This window comes from Synchiropus splendidus, chromosome 13, assembly GCF_027744825.2.
Source record: "Synchiropus splendidus isolate RoL2022-P1 chromosome 13, RoL_Sspl_1.0, whole genome shotgun sequence".
Taxonomy (NCBI): domain Eukaryota; kingdom Metazoa; phylum Chordata; class Actinopteri; order Syngnathiformes; family Callionymidae; genus Synchiropus; species Synchiropus splendidus.
Window position 1 is genome coordinate 18,301,545 of NC_071346.1, and position 15,972 is coordinate 18,317,516.

At 41.7% G+C, this 15,972-nt stretch overlaps 3 non-coding genes across 3 annotated transcripts; 1 reads left to right on the forward strand and 2 right to left on the reverse strand.

Annotated features, from left to right (window-relative positions):
• Positions 1–4,006: 4,006 nt before the first annotated feature.
• Positions 4,007–4,079, reverse strand: trnak-uuu (transfer RNA lysine (anticodon UUU)). The gene has a single exon. It is a non-coding gene; the product is annotated as a tRNA-Lys (tRNA).
• Positions 4,080–13,787: 9,708 nt separating this feature from the next.
• Positions 13,788–13,861, reverse strand: trnan-guu (transfer RNA asparagine (anticodon GUU)). The gene has a single exon. It is a non-coding gene; the product is annotated as a tRNA-Asn (tRNA).
• Positions 13,862–15,419: 1,558 nt separating this feature from the next.
• On the forward strand, positions 15,420–15,493 carry trnak-uuu (transfer RNA lysine (anticodon UUU)). Its single transcript has one exon. It is a non-coding gene; the product is annotated as a tRNA-Lys (tRNA).
• Positions 15,494–15,972: the final 479 nt, after the last annotated feature.

The window sequence follows — 15,972 nt, forward strand, 5'->3', positions numbered from 1 at the left end:
GCTTACGACTCAGAGAGCGTTGATTTCTTCCCGACGGTTGATTTCCAGTACTCGGTCCCGGACAAGGAGTGGTGAACTCGTCCTCGCTGTCGATTATTATAATAGACGGCGTGTTCGGAGCTGCGGGAGGGTAAATCACCTCAGCGCTGCTCTCTCGAATCCTCACTCTCGGATTCACCGCCGTCGGATCCGTGTGGACGCCGTCGTATTCAAAACTTGGACGCATTAACTGCTCGAGCTCCTCAACGTCTATCAACCTCTCAGGGAAGTTATTCGAGGAGCCAATAATGTCTGAAATATAGAAGAAAGGCTGTTGTAGTACATAATTGAGATATTAACATCAAATTATAAAATAATTAAATGTTTTTACCTGTATCACTCTGTGTTAAATGAACGTCACACAGATGGGTGACGACGTCTGTGAATGAAAAGAGATGTGATAAACATGACATAACGTTTTATATAATTCTTATAATACTTGTATATGTAGATACACAGATATACTGTATACATATAGATATATTCACCTACGGAGTGCAGAGGAGGAGGCGTCCATAGCGCAATTGGTGTCCGTTTGAAAAGGAGTTGGATGGAGTTCTGGATGGTCTGGTCAGCAGCAAAGGTTACCCCTGAACTGATGTAAAGCATGGTCTGGATCATGGTCACCTAAATACTCCTTAGCGTGGGAAGGGTCTAGGTGATACCTTGTTGATTTTGGATAAAACAATGTTGGAAGAGCTCAGCGTTTGCTAGATAGCTCAGAGGTGTAAACTTTTCCGTTGTTAAATGATGCAATTTTAAAAGGTGTCGTATGAAGTTGTGTAAGGCCTGGTCAACAGCAAAGGTTACACCTGAACCGTTGTAAAATGTGGTCTGATCGGTGTCATCTAAATACTCCATTCGTGCGGGTAGGGGCTAGACGATACCTGTGTTGATTTTGGATTAAACAATGTTGGAAGAGCTCAGCATTTGCTAGATAGCTCAGAGGAGTAAACTTTTCCGCTGTCAAATGATGCAATTTGAAAAGGAGGGGTCTACAGCCGGGTGACCTGTGTGTGTGTGTGTGTGTGTGTGTGTGTGCCTGCCTGCCTGCCTGCCTGCGTACGTGCGTGCGTGTGTGTGTGTGTGTGTGTGTGTGTGTGTGTGTGTGCTCACTCAGTCTGAACAGCGAGGTTTGCCTTCAGATAGACGAATGAGGTTTGTCTTCAGACAGACCTCTCTGTCTTCAGATTGTCTCTTTTGAAGATTCAACCGGCCGGGAAAGAACTCACATCTCCTCAGCAAATTAACCGGTTACCACGGACTCTGTTTCAGTGTCTGAGAAAGAGTCAGACCTAATGACTGTTGTCCCCCCTCTGTTGACCTCATTTTTTCAAAGTATTTCCTGAGTAAGTAAAAATGCATTGTTTCAAACTCACACAGGGCATAAAATTAAATAGACTAATTCAACAGAAACTCATGCGAGTTGGATAGCTGTGTCATTTGAACTAATGCTGAAAACTAAAGGTATTTCTTTCTTTTGTTTTATCCTTGTTCACTCAACCTTATTTTCTGAAAACTAAAGGTATTTCTTTCTTTTGTTTTATCCTTGTTCACTCAACCTTATTTTCTGAAAAACTAAAAAGTATTTTACAAGTAGAAATTATCTGTTTTAAACACATTTTGAAAAAATGATGCATGAGTTGTGTAGCTGTGTCATTTGAACTATTAGTGAAGACTAAAAAAAAAAAAGTGTTTTCTTTCTACTGTTTTATCTTTAAGAAATATTTCAAGAATGAAAAACTGTTTCATAAGATGTTAAATAACTTCTAAAACGTTTAAACCAGAATTAATATTGTAGCTACTATCACGTTTAGATTATTTAGTCTACAATGCAGAAACAGCTTGAACATTGACTAATGCTGAAACTTTAAAGTTTTATTTTCAATATCTTATTTTTTCTTTTTTTTCCCCCCACATTCTTAAGGTAATCCTCCAGAGCCGCTCAAACCACTCCCTCGAGCAGACCCTACCTGACCTCCTACCAGACCTAACCGTTTGTTGCGGCTGCGAGGATGTAGCGGCCTCCCACCCGTGCATCACACAGGTTGACCTTGACCTTCGAGGGAAGGGTTATTATTTTAATTTCTTTTTATATAAAAAAAAGGGGAGGGGTTATTATTTTAATTTCTTTTTATATAAAAAAGGGGAGGGGTTATTATTTTAATTTCTTTTTTATATAAAAAGGGGGAGGGGTTGGTTTTATTATCTCTGGAAGGGGAGGGGTTTTATTACCTCCAGGGCCATAAATCAAACAGTTTTGACATTTTGGTGTATCCTTCTTCTCTCTAAGATGGAATTGAGAAAGAAAGGCATTGAATCCTTGTTGGAGAAACAGACACTGTTGTGCTGAGTCCAACTTCAGCTTGCTTGCCTTGAAAGACCACATGATAATATCACCCGAAATGTATGAAAAGAAAGAAATACTGCTTCTCCTTCGTCATCTGTCAACTTCAGTGGTGATCTGTCTCTTCTTCATTTATGCAGGACTTCAACATCGAAGGTCCTTTGTTCAACTTGTTCCCTCGCGCCTCTCCTTATCTCCAGAACAGCAATACAATAACTCCTGCAACTGGCTGATTAGCTCAGATGGTTCGAGCGTGTTGCTAAAAGCGCCAAGGCCATGGGTTCGATCCCCATACTGGCCACTATTACATAAAGCTTTAAGTTGTTATTATTTTGTCCAACACCTATATATGTGAAACTTCCCCCCTTTCATCTCTGGAAATCAACAGCTCAATGCTCATCCCTCAGTGAAGCTCCTCATAGAGGAAATGCCTCTCCTCCTCTGAATTTGCCTGACACCAGCCCCTGAGATCATACGCCTCATGCTCGACTGACCCACTGTTTTAAAAAGAGGATATTGCACATCACAGCCTTAAAAGCTTGAAAATCTTTGCAGCAATGTAAGAACCTGGTTGAGGCTCAACATGTTTTTTTTCTTTTAAATGAACACTGGCAGTAACTGGTCAATGTTAACAGAAATCACATCAGCTGACACAACCTGTGTTTATTCAGACTTACAGCAGGTTCTTCAACAAAGACATCAACTCACTGTGTTAGACATATGTGGGTGAATTGAAGAGATGGGAATCCAAGCAGCAATTATCAATGCAGAGCGGTGAGGTCTCTGGCCCCAGTGGCTTCACTGCAGCGTTCTGTGACAAAGTTTAAGGAAAAGCTCTCACCCGTTCTATTGAGGATGTTTGAGGAGTCATTTCAGAGTGGGAGAATCTCAAATAAGAAAGATAAAGATCCTAAATATTGTGAGTCATACCGGCTGATTTCACTCTTTTATTTAACCAGAGTAGAAAATTGAATGAACTGGTGAATGTTAGCCAGGTATAAAAAGGAGTTTTGTTGTTTTGTTGAACATTTTGTAAAACAACAGTATTGACCAGCTGACACGTCCCTCATGCTACAGGTGGACTGATGGGTGGGAGCTCAGAAAAGCCTGCTGTACGCTGTTTTTATAATCCAAAAAAAAAAAACCACTTCCCCATATACATTAGAATCATCGCAATAATACAGTATATTCAACAATACAAGACAAGAGTGTAAAAACAGAAATGCGAATATGACATGGTTAATATTTAAAGAGGTCAATGACTGAAGATTTGGAGTCATGCTGCAAAGCTTGTCCCCCAAAACAGTTGAACGTAAATGAATGGAATGGAAACCCATATCACTTTTCAAAAAGTCAGTGAGGCTCAAATTCATAACCTTCAGATCATGAGACTGACGCGCTGCCTACTGTGCCAACGAGGCTTGTGTGTACCACGTCTGTCTTATATAAATACATCTAATAAAAAACAATGATAAAATGTGGTAGTGTTATTGGAACTTTCTGCGTTTTATTCTACCGATCTGATTCTCCAAGACGCAATCAGTGAGTCACAGTATCAGAGCCTGAACCAAGTCCTTTTGCAACCAGTTAAACTGGCCAACTTAGCCAGCGACAAAGCATCGCCTGAACAGGGACTTGAACCCTGGACCCTCAGATTAAAAGTCTGATGCTCTACCGACTGAGCTATCCAGGTTCCTAGGGAAATGTGATGTGTGTAACCTGATGCAGTGTGTGTGTTCCTCTGTCTTAGCCAATGTTTGTGGTGAGCACATGACAAACCTGATATCAGCTGTGTTTTGTAACTCACGGCGACACCTCAACTTCCTTGAACCAGGTCATTTTCATCGTTAGTTCCCTCAAGGAGATTGGAAGACGTGACTTGTTGGTTTTAGGAGACGACATTACCTCCATGTTAGCAACCATTAGCATGATTCCTGCTCAATAGGGGAACTTCTGATGGCATTATGACATTGAACTAGGCAGAGTCTGGAGGAGTGTACACATTCATGATTCATGATTGGGTGGTTCACCCAAGGCTTTAAGGATTCAAGCACAGAAAGTATCTTTTCATTCTGGCACTGGGGTTGAACTGCATTGGAATGTTGTGAGGCATCTGAGTCAGTTCACATGGAATTGAACAAGAACACTGGGCTAGTGGTGCAATGGATAACGTCCCTCACTACGGATCAGGAGATTCCAGGTTCGACTCCTGGGTAGCTCGACCTGTTTTTATCTGTCGTTCTTGACATGGAAGTAAAAAGTGAGAAGAAGGACTTCCGGCCGTGTTAATGGCGTAGTTAGACGCGTGTTCGGATCGCTGACTCAATTTAACTTCTTTCCCTCCAACCAACTCGTAACAGACTAGTATTTCAGCATCAAAGCGTGAGTAAGGGGGTAAGGAATCTAATCGGACCAAAGACGAAAAATAAAGATGCCCAAATCTCAAGATAAAAGCGCTCCGGCTGGAAAAGCTAACGTTTCGGCTAATCAAGCTAAATGTTCTGGAGAAGCTAGCGGGCTGTTGCCGCCGGAGGATATCGTCGGGGCAATAAAAGAACTAAAAGACGACCTCAAGTCTGACAATGAAGGTTTACGGCATGAGCTTTCTCTCTTGGGACAAGAAATAAACTGTAAGTTGGACAGTTTGACGGCGGAACTTCAGAATCTCGCTGGTCGGGTTAATGAGGCGGAGACTCGAATCGAGCGGCTGGAACAGTGGTGCATCGAGGCGACTGAAGTTATCGCTACCTGTCGGGAGTATCAGAACAACATGGAAAAGAAGCTGGTTGACTTGGAGTCCCGCGCTAGAAGGAATAACATACGCATTTTCGGCCTCGGAGAAGGAGAGGAGGGGAGTTCGATGGCACAATTTGTGGAGACGCTCCTGAAAACTACACTGTCACTGCCGGAGGAAACGGAGCTGAAAATCCAACGGGCTCACCGGGCGCCGGGTCCCAAACCTCCACCGGAGAAGCAACCCAGAGCTATCATCGTGTGCTTTCTGGAGTTCACAACTAAGGAGATGGTTTTGCATGAAGCTTGGAAACGGGGAAAGATACAGCGAGGGAACAAACCCCTGTATTTTGACCATGATTATGCCACAGCGATTGTGAAGAGACGTCGAGAGTACAACGAGTTCAAGAGAATTTTGAAGGAGAACGGGGTTCGCTTTCAATCTCCATACACCAACTTGCGGATTCACTGGGACTCTGGAGTTCGCACATACACCAGCCCGGAGGACGTCCGGCGAGAGATGAAGAGGAGAGGCTTCTGCGTGGACGAGCCAGCAGACAGAGGAGATGACGACAGCCCGGGCTCGAGACTCCGCGAGCTGATTGGCTGGCAGCAGACACAGGGTGCACGTAAGAGTGGCAGCAGTGCAGCCAAAAGAGCCAGAGACAAACTTGTGGAGTTCCAGAGAGAATAAACCAAGACAAGTTCAAAAGAAAGACAGTAGTTCATCACACTTGAGTGCCTTTTTATGTTTAAACTTACAGTGGTCCTGATAAAAATGGGATATAACTAATAGAGTGGCGATCCGTAGGTTAAGTTGACACATACATTGTCATGCTCATGATGTTTGCGGTGAGGGGAGTTTTTTTGAATAAGGGGTGGGGATACTATTTTGGGGGGTTTGTTGGGGGTTTTTGTGTTCAGTTTTCATTTCTGTTGCAGTTTAAAGCGTCCATGTTCAATTTGTTTGAAGTTTCCTTTCATGACACAACACATGTCCGTCTGTTTATATTGAAGAACATTAACATTAATGGTGCAGGGGGTGGAGGTTAAATTTTCATCGTGGAACTGCAGAGGGTTGAAAAAACTTTAAAAAATCAAACAAGTTATGAATAGATTAAAAATCTTGAAATCGAAGATTGTTTTTCTACAGGAAACACATATGCAAGATGAGAGTGAGATTAGGATAGGAAGGAGGTGGAGAGGCTCTGTATATTCATCATCTTTCTCTACTTGTGCTCGGGGAGTTATGATTTTAATTCATAAATCTGTGCCTTACCATGTTACAAATACTATAAAAGACAAATCTGGGAGATATTTAGTTATTCAGGGTTCACTTCTAACAGAATGTTTAAACTTGGTTAATATATGTGCTCCCAACAATGATGATCCAAATTTCTTTAAGGACTTATTTTACACACTTTCTACATTAGCAGGAAATTTCATTATAGCAGGTGATTTTAACTGCGTACTGAACCCAGTGTTAGACCGATTATCTGGTAAGGATAAATCACATTCAAGAAGTAGAGCAGTAATACAAAACTTTATGGAAGATTTAGGCCTCAGGGACATTTGGAGAGAGTTGAATCCAGATGGCAAAATATATTCATGTTACTCAAGTTCGTATAAATCATATTCACGTATTGACTATTTTTTGGTATCTGCACAATTGGCCAGCAAGGTTACAGAATGCGATTACAGTGGTATTGTAATTTCTGATCATGCTGCAGTATCACTATCGTATTCGGACTTACAAACACGTATGGAAAGGACTAGATGGAGATTCCAGCAGAAATGGTTATTGGACACAGAATTTATAGAATACATTGGTGAGCAAATAGATTTCTTCTTTGAGACAAACAGAAAAGAAACCTCGGCTGCGGTCAGATGGGAGGCTTTTAAAGCTTTTATCAGAGGCCAGATTATAAGCTTTACTTCATCTAAATCAAGGAAATCACAGCAAAAATTATTGTCATTAGAATCCAGGATAAAAGCATACGAAAAGAAACTCTTTGAAAACCCAAACTGTGAAACTGAGCGGGAACTTCAGGTTTTGAGAGCACAATACATGGAAATATCTTCCTCCAAAGCTCTCGCCAACTTATTGAGACTAAAACAAACTTTCTATGACCAAGGAGAAAAACCTGGTAAACTTTAAGCTTGGAGAATTAGACAATTACAGACAGAGAGAGCAGTAACATCCATAATTGATAAAGATGGAAATAATATCATTGATCCAAGTGAAATTAATGTAAGCTTTTCAAACTTTTTTAAGAATTTGTATAAATCTGAATCGAATTTAAATCAGCATAATCAAAAAATATTTTTAGATGGCATTGACATACCTTATATCCCTGACAAGGTTAGAGAAGACCTGGAGACTGAACTGACAATTGAAGAATTGGCCAATGCAATAGACAATATGAAATCTGGTAAAGCAGCAGGTCCTGACGGTCTGCCATTGGATATTTACAAGAAGTTTAAAACTCAACTGTTGCCCCCTCTGTTTGACATGATATTGGAGTCATTTCAAAATGGCATGCTCCCAACATCACTCAAAGAAGCCATGATTATATTACTTCCAAAGCCTGGAAAGCCTAATAATAAATGTGAAAATTTTAGACCAGCTCTTGCGAAGCGATTAGAAGTGGTTTTACCGGGTATTATTAATAATGATCAAAACGGGTTTATTAAGGGTCGACAGGGATTTCACAATGTTAGGAGAGTGCTGAATATACTCTATAGTCAGAGAGAGAGACCAGACACTGCATTCTTATCACTTGATGCAGAAAAAGCATTCGACAGGGTCGAATGGTCTTATTTGTTTGACATACTTAAACGCTTTGATTTTGGACAGGTTTTCATAAAGTGGGTAAAATTGTTGTACACAGATCCAAAGGCAGAAATTCTTACAAACAATACAATATCAAAACCAATAGGGATTGAGAGAGGATGCCGACAACGTTGCCCTCTTTCACCATTGCTATTCACGCTTGCCATAGAACCTTTGGCTTTGGCCGTCAGGGCCCACCCACAGTTGAATGGAATTATTATGGGTAAAACAGACCACCGTATTGCTTTATTTGCGGACGATGTAATAGTTTTTATCACCAATTTGGAAATATCTCTATGAACCTTGAATAAAATCATAAATACATTTGGTAGCTTCTCAGGTTATAAAGTCAACAATTCTAAATCATCGCTGATGTTGCTGAACTCTAAAGAAAGGTCTAACTACACACAACAAAAAGGTGAATTTCAATTGGTCGATCAGTTTACATACGTGGGAACAAAAATTCAGTCAAATGTGTTTGATGTTGTCCAATCAAACTACAAATTAGTAGTGGACGAAGTCACAAATTCAACCAACAGGTGGACCTCTCTGCCAATATCTTTGTCCGGAAGGATAAATATCCTAAAAATGAATGTACTTCCTAAACTGTTATACTTGTTCCAGAACATACCTGTTCCACCTCCTTCAAATCTATTCTCTATGTTAAGGAAAATATTTCTAAAGTTTCTTTGGAATAACAGACGACCCAGGTCCCGTTTGTCACTTTTGTATTTGCCATATGACAGAGGTGGGCTTCAGTGTCCAAACCCTCTTTGGTATTACTGGGCTTCACAGTTAAAAACCATCATGTTCTATTTTTCAAAAGAAAATCCTCCTGTTTGGGTAGAAATGGAATCCATATCTTTAAATTTGGGTTTTCCTTTATACCTGTATTCTTCAAGTCCTTCAAAACTTTTAAGAAGAACATCAAATCCAATAACCAAAAACATGGTGAAAGTATGGCATGAAGTTAGGAAATACTTGGGGGAAACTAGCTCACTATCTGGCTTTAGCCCTATTTGGGGGAATGAAGAATTTATCCCAGGTAAGTCAGACATTGGTTTTCAGTTCTGGGCTAACCAAGGATTACAAAAAATAAAAGATCTCTATAGAAGTAGTGATAACAAATTGATGTCATTTGGAGAGCTTAAAACTAAATTTAATATTCCCCAAAATCACTTCTTTAAATTTCTACAAATTCGGAACTTTATTCAAGTTAACCAGAAACAATCTTTAGCCCTTACCTCAAGCACATTAATAGAAGAAGCTATGACCAATGATTGCTGGGGGAAAAAACTCATCTCTAGATTTTATGATCTTCTGGTAGATGGTTCCCCAGAGTCCTGTGAAGCTAAACTTCTATCTTGGAGGAATGATTTGCAAGAGGAGGAGTCACTGGATGAATGGCATTCAGCCTGTAAAAAAGCCCAAACTCGCACAATTAACAGTCGCCTCAGGATATTGCAATACAATTGGCTCATGCGTACATATGTCACTCCAGAAAAACTCAATAGATTCAATGGGAATATTCCTGATTTATGTTTTAAATGTGGTCAACATAAGGGAACTTTTTTTCATTGTGTCTGGCAATGTGCCCACATTAATAAGTTCTGGTTTGATGTCAAATGTAAGACTGAAGAGATCCTATGTACACAAATCAAATTTGATGCTAAAATGTTTTTATTGGGTATTTATCCTGCAGGAAATAACTACACCAAATGTCAACGGATATGTATGGATCTTTGTTTTTCGGAAGCGAAGCGCATGATCGCACTGAAGTGGAAATGTGTAAATCCTCCAAGTATTCAAAACTGGTTAACTGAACTGACCTCCTGTGTGCCATGGAAAAGATGTCTTTTTTGATCAAAGGGAAGGGAAGTGTTTTCAAAGGGATCTGGGGTTTATTTCTTGAATATCTCAAACATGGAAATCTAGACTAATGTGGACTGATGTTAAAAGATCCTCTTGCCCTTTGCAACTTGATGCTTGTTACATGCAACTATATGTACAAGACGGACATTGTACGTTAAGTAAACAAATGATTGTTATTTACTTTTTTTTTATTTTTATTTTTTTTAAATTCTGTATTTTGTTTCTTTTTTCTTCTTTTTTTTTTTTTTCTTTTTTTCTTATCCACGCTGAGTTTTTTTGAAAATAGGTTACATAAATAATAGTTGGGTTTTGTTGTCACACAGCCAAGATCTTCAATGTGTATGTGCATTTATATGATTATTATTGTGGCTGATATAAATGAATAAAAATATAAAATAAAATAAAAAATAAGTGAGAAGAATATTTGTGCGACGCATGCTACGTAACTTGTCTCATCTGCGCTTGTGTGACAGAAATGTGCTGAGATGGCATCTTCTGTTGAGTAAGAAACGTGTTTCCAAACCTGCTTACTCTAAGAGATATTGATCAGCTACACAATGTTCGGGAGCGAGAGGTACCTGCTTCGAGTCCTGGATGAGCCCCATCTGAGAGAATGCTTTTAGAGCTCTAGTTTCTCTGCAGCCTCTGTCAGCACATTGCCCCATATCACCTGTGATTTGTTGCTTATATTTCAAATGCATAATAGCATGGAAAATCATGCACATGATTCTGATAGAGGCTAATTGGTTAAGGACCATGATGATCATCTCAAGGTCACGGATGAGCTGCTCAGTATCAGGTAGGGATGGGAGATATGGAGGAGAAAATCATGATAAATGTTGTCATTTCAGCGATTACAATCATTATCATGATAAATACATTTTCATTCTCTTCCATGTGTTGGACACACGACAGTCTCTCTTGAAACTGTTTAAGATGAAACTTATCAGTGGACTTTGTCTCCAACATCATCATTTGTTTATGTCTGAATATTATAGTTAACTAAGTATCGAGGTGAGAAATTCAATGTTTCATGTCTGTGGTAGAAGCCGCTGGTGTCTGACCGACTGCTCTGCCAGCTTTATTCAGGGGTTAAATTGAGCCGTCTGTCTGCAGTTTCTCACGTCTCTCAACAGTTGACTTTGACTGTGGACTCATCTGGACACATTTCCTTGATACGATTGAAGAAATATTACAAACAATGTGAATAAACGGTAATTTCATATTCTATTCTTGATATCATTATACAAACTGTCCCTTGTCTGGTGTGATGAAAAACCTTTTCACAATTCTCCCTCCTAAAGTGGTTGTCTTTCATTGGCATGTTTGATGTTTTCACGAATACTTCGACCGTTTTAGAATTTGTTGATGGTCCCTAACTGATGCTGAGTTGTAGCATTAGCGCTGCATGTGAGAGTGTGTCCACGATCAGTGAACCCTAATCATGGACACGGAAGAGGACGCCGTGTCAATACCAGAGCGGAAGTCCATACAATATCCAACTATTTTCACCACAGTGTTTTGCCGAGGGACCAGCGCAGCAGGAGACCTGCATGTGTTGATATGAACCAAGGCAGACGACCACGTCAGAAACCCTAGAAGGACCACTCCATCTCATAAAACAAACACCAATCCAGAGACTCAGACTCCACCAATGTCATGATCAAAGGTTTGTTGAATTAAAAATATGTTTAAAATTACTATCGTGAACCAAAGTCCACAGAGACCTAACAATTAAGATTCAACTGCCCAGCAGAAGTAAACAAACTCGTAGACAATGATGTTTAATAACTTACCATACAATCCAGAAGTCGTGTGTATAACCTGATGCAGTATGTGTGTTCCTCGATCTTTGCCACCGTCTGTGGTGAGCACATGACAAACCTGATATCGTGTTCCGTCACGACCGCCAGAGTGTTTGAGCGCCTCCTCTATGGACGCCGTCAGAATGAACCAGTGGTCGAAGTAGGTCAGAATTCTGTACCCTAAGTTTCTGAGAGGCTCCAACGCCGTCTCCACTACTTTGGAGAAGGTCCTGGGAGCCAGACAATGGTTGAACTGGAAGTGGTCTCCCCCTCCCACGAACCTCGGGTAGCGCCTGTGAAGTGGGAAGGTGGAGATGTGGAAGTAGACGTCAGACGTAGATTGGCAGAACTCATCCAATCTCCTGGTCTGACACACTCGAGAAGTTGTCTGACCGTCAGCATTCTGGATGGACGTGTTACAATGTGAGTGTTTCGCCTCCGAAGGTCCGAGATGGGTCTCAAGCCACCTGATTTCTTCGGAACGAGGAAATACACCAGGTAAAATCCTGCTTTGCATTCCTCCTGAGGAACCTTTAATATCGCTCGCTTCCCGAGAAGGGAGCGGATTTCTTGTTCTAAGCACACCTGTTCCTGATGAGAAAACGTGCCGAGATCCTTGACAAAGCGTGTCTGGGGTTACATCCAGAGCTCTGGGGTATATGCGAAGCAAATTGACCACCCGGTGTATGCTGGGTAGCTCCAGGCACAGACGGGAGTAGCGGCCAGACGCCTTGCTTCCTTGGTTGTTGGTTTGCTCAGGTCTTGGGACACAGAGTTAACCGCACACGTCAGACCCATGTCACAGGCAATGGAGTTAGCGGTCCGCACCCTGCACTCAGGGCAGGGAGGAACTGCAATTGAATCGTCAGACAACGCATAAACACACTGGGTCAGGGAATAGCGTTTAGACATTTTATTGAAGGACTAGGCAGAGGAAGTGGCCTGACGCTGGGGGCCCAGGCTGGCTGCTTCTTCTGCCTGAGAAGGTAGAAAAGGAGACAGCAGCAGGTGGAGGACATGAATAAGTTGCGGATGTGGAAGGCTGGGGTCTGTGGGACCTGACCTCTCTTCTAGCGACTGGATGTAGATGGAGCCCGCTGCCTGGCCTGGAGGTTTTGGCTCAGGAGGTGTTGACACTTTTTATGGTCTCTCCAGGAGCTCCCGAACATTGGCACCGAAAAGCGTGTCGTCAGAGATCGGTGCTCCTACTGGGGTCCGCCTCTTTCAGGGTTGTTTTTGATAGCCATATGTTGTGCACTTCCATTTGCGAACACGAGCGAATCCTGACTGCATCCATGGATACGGCAAGTGACATCTACGCCTGGGTACACAGTCGTTCCTCGACTTAGCCCATCTGTTCAAACACTGCCTTGTACAGGAACGTCATGTTGTTGGCGAGGTTCTGGAGGACCAGGAGAAGGTCCAGTTGACAAGCTGCATGGTAAGGTGGTCCTTCTTGTCTGGAGAACGCTGCTTCGTTTTCAACCTGAGAGAAGCAACCGCCATTCTCTCGAGTAAAGAGAGGTTTGAAACAGGTGAGTAACAACAACAACAATCTGTCTTCTAGAAAGTGGATGATGAAATAGCTGCAATGCATTTGAACAACATCAACAGACCACAATGATGGTAGTTTTCCCATAACGGGAGTCGAACCAGGGACGCTTGGGTGAAAACCAGGAATCCTGACCACTAGACCATTTAGGACTTGTATGAGTCAGCGATTTCGGCAAAATGGAACACATTCAGCAGTTCAGATCAGATTTCAACTGTCAAATATATCTGTAAAAACACTCAAATAGCACAAGTAGTACCATGCACACACAGCTTCACGTATGATGAACCATGTCTATGATCATGGGAGAAGGGACTGTCTGTCTGGATATTATATTTATAATAATAATCATAATAACAGAAGACGATCCCAGGTTCACATGTGTTCATGGAACGATGGTTAAGAGTTGGGGTCTCCAAATTGACACCTGATTGCTTAAACTGTGTGTGCTTGGTTGGTTGGAACTAAAACCTGCAGCCCTTTCTGGAACAGTTTGGTGACCCCTGTTGAAGAGGATTGTCTTGAAGGGCTGTTTTTTTTCAATCAACATCATGTCTGTCAGAGTGAATACATGAATGAAGTTTTTATTGCAAGATAAAAAGGTCTCGTCCCTGGGTGGGCTCGAACCACCAACCTTTCGGTTAACAGCCGAACGCGCTAACCTATTGCGCCACAGAGACATGCTGATACACAAGAAAATGTGGATCTGTGAACAAACGTTTTTCAGTTTTCATGGTTTGAAGATTGTGCAGAAGGATTGTGTGATTTAAGTCAGTGATAGCAATGTGTTTCTCAGCGAAGAGAGAGTGTGAAAGACAGATGGTAGCAGTGCTTTAGAGAATAAATGAATAAAGAGATGGAGAGCAAAAGGTTCCACCATTTCATCTTTGCATCGACCAACACTGTCTTCCACTTCTTTGTCACAAACCTCATTGAACCGATCACATGGACATTGTGTTGTCACATGGCTCGCATCACTTAGTCGTGTTGAAAAGCTTGCGTCCCAAAACAGTTGTACATAAATACCAATGGTGACAGTGAATCGCTCTGATGCTGAAATCTTGTCTCAGTGTTTTGCATTCAAATCTCTGTCAAAAGCACGGATTACACATGTTAAGTCAAAGTGCCAGCACAAGGTCAGAAGCTCCAAGCTAATAGTCAATGCTGGTTGTCCTGGGCAAGAACCAGGAAAACGACAACCTATGGGACAGGGGTCCACCCAAAGGGGTTTATGGCTTGATCATGATCATGGTGACTGATCGATTGGAGCGTCCCGATGTGGTTCCCATACCAGGGGCCAAACAACGACACCATATGGGACGTACCTGGAATAAATGAGGAAGTTTAGGCAAAGGTTATCATTAACTGTAGCTAGGATTTGGAAGTGTAAAGCTGTCATAAAACTGGAGTAAAGTTTGTGATCCAGTGCTTCAATATTTCAGATCATCTGTTCAGATGATCTACCCAGACGAGACACTGGAAAATTACGCCTGATGTTCCAGAATGCAACCTGATTCATCCAAAACCAACACAAAATCCTCGCTACAGTTGATGATGTGATCACCCTTTGCCTAAACTTTCTCATTTATTCCAGGTACGTCCCATATGGTGTCGTTGTTTGGCCCCTGGTATGGGAACCACATCGGGACGCTCCAATCGATCAGTCACCATGATCATGATCAAGCCATAAACCCCTTTGGGTGGACCCCTGTCCCATAGGTTGTCGTTTTCCTGGTTCTTGCCCAGGACAACCAGCATTGACTATTAGCTTGGAGCTTCTGACCTTGTGCTGGCACTTTGACTTAACATGTGTAATCCGTGCTTTTGACAGAGATTTGAATGCAAAACACTGAGACAAGATTTCAGCATCAGAGCGATTCACTGTCACCATTGGTATTTATGGACAACTGTTTTGGGACACAAGCTTTTCAACACGACTAAGTGATGCGAGCCATGTGACAACACAATGTCCATGTGATCGGTACAATGAGGTTTGTGGCAAAGAAGTGGAAGACCGTGTTGGTCAATTCAAAGATGAAATGGTGGAACCTTTTGCGCTCATTCTCTTTATTCATTTATTCCCTAAAGTACTGCTACCATCTTTCTTTCACACTCTCTCTTTGCTGAAAACACATCGCTATCACTGACTTCAATCACACAATCCTTCTACACATTCTTCAATCCTTGAAAACTGAAAAACTTTTGTTCACAGATCCACAATTTGTTCTGTATCAGCATGTCTCCGTGGTGCAATAGGTTAGCGCGTTCGGCTTTTAACCGAACGGTTGGTGGTTTGAGCCCACCCAGGGACGAGACCTGCTTTATCTTGCAGTAAAAACATCATTCATGTACTCTCTCTGACAGACATGATGTTGATCTCCATAAAACCAATCCTCTCAAACAGGGGTCACCAAACTGTCCCAGAAAGGGCTGCAGGTTTTTGTTCCAACCAACCAAACACACACAGTTTAACCAATCAGGTGTCAATTTGGAGACCCCAACTCTTAACCATCGTTCCATGAACATATGTGAACAACTTCTATTATTATGATTATTATTATAAATATATCCACACAGTCCCTTGTCCCATGATCGTAGACAGAGACATAGACATAGACTCCCACAAGTCCCATATGGTCTAGTGGTCAGGATTCCTGGTTTTCACCCAGAAAACTACCATCATTATGGTTTGTTGATGTTGTTCAAAGACAGATTGTTGTCATTACTCACCTGTTCCAAACCTCCGTTAACTCGAGAGAAGGCATAAATCCCGCTACGTTTCACACGCCAA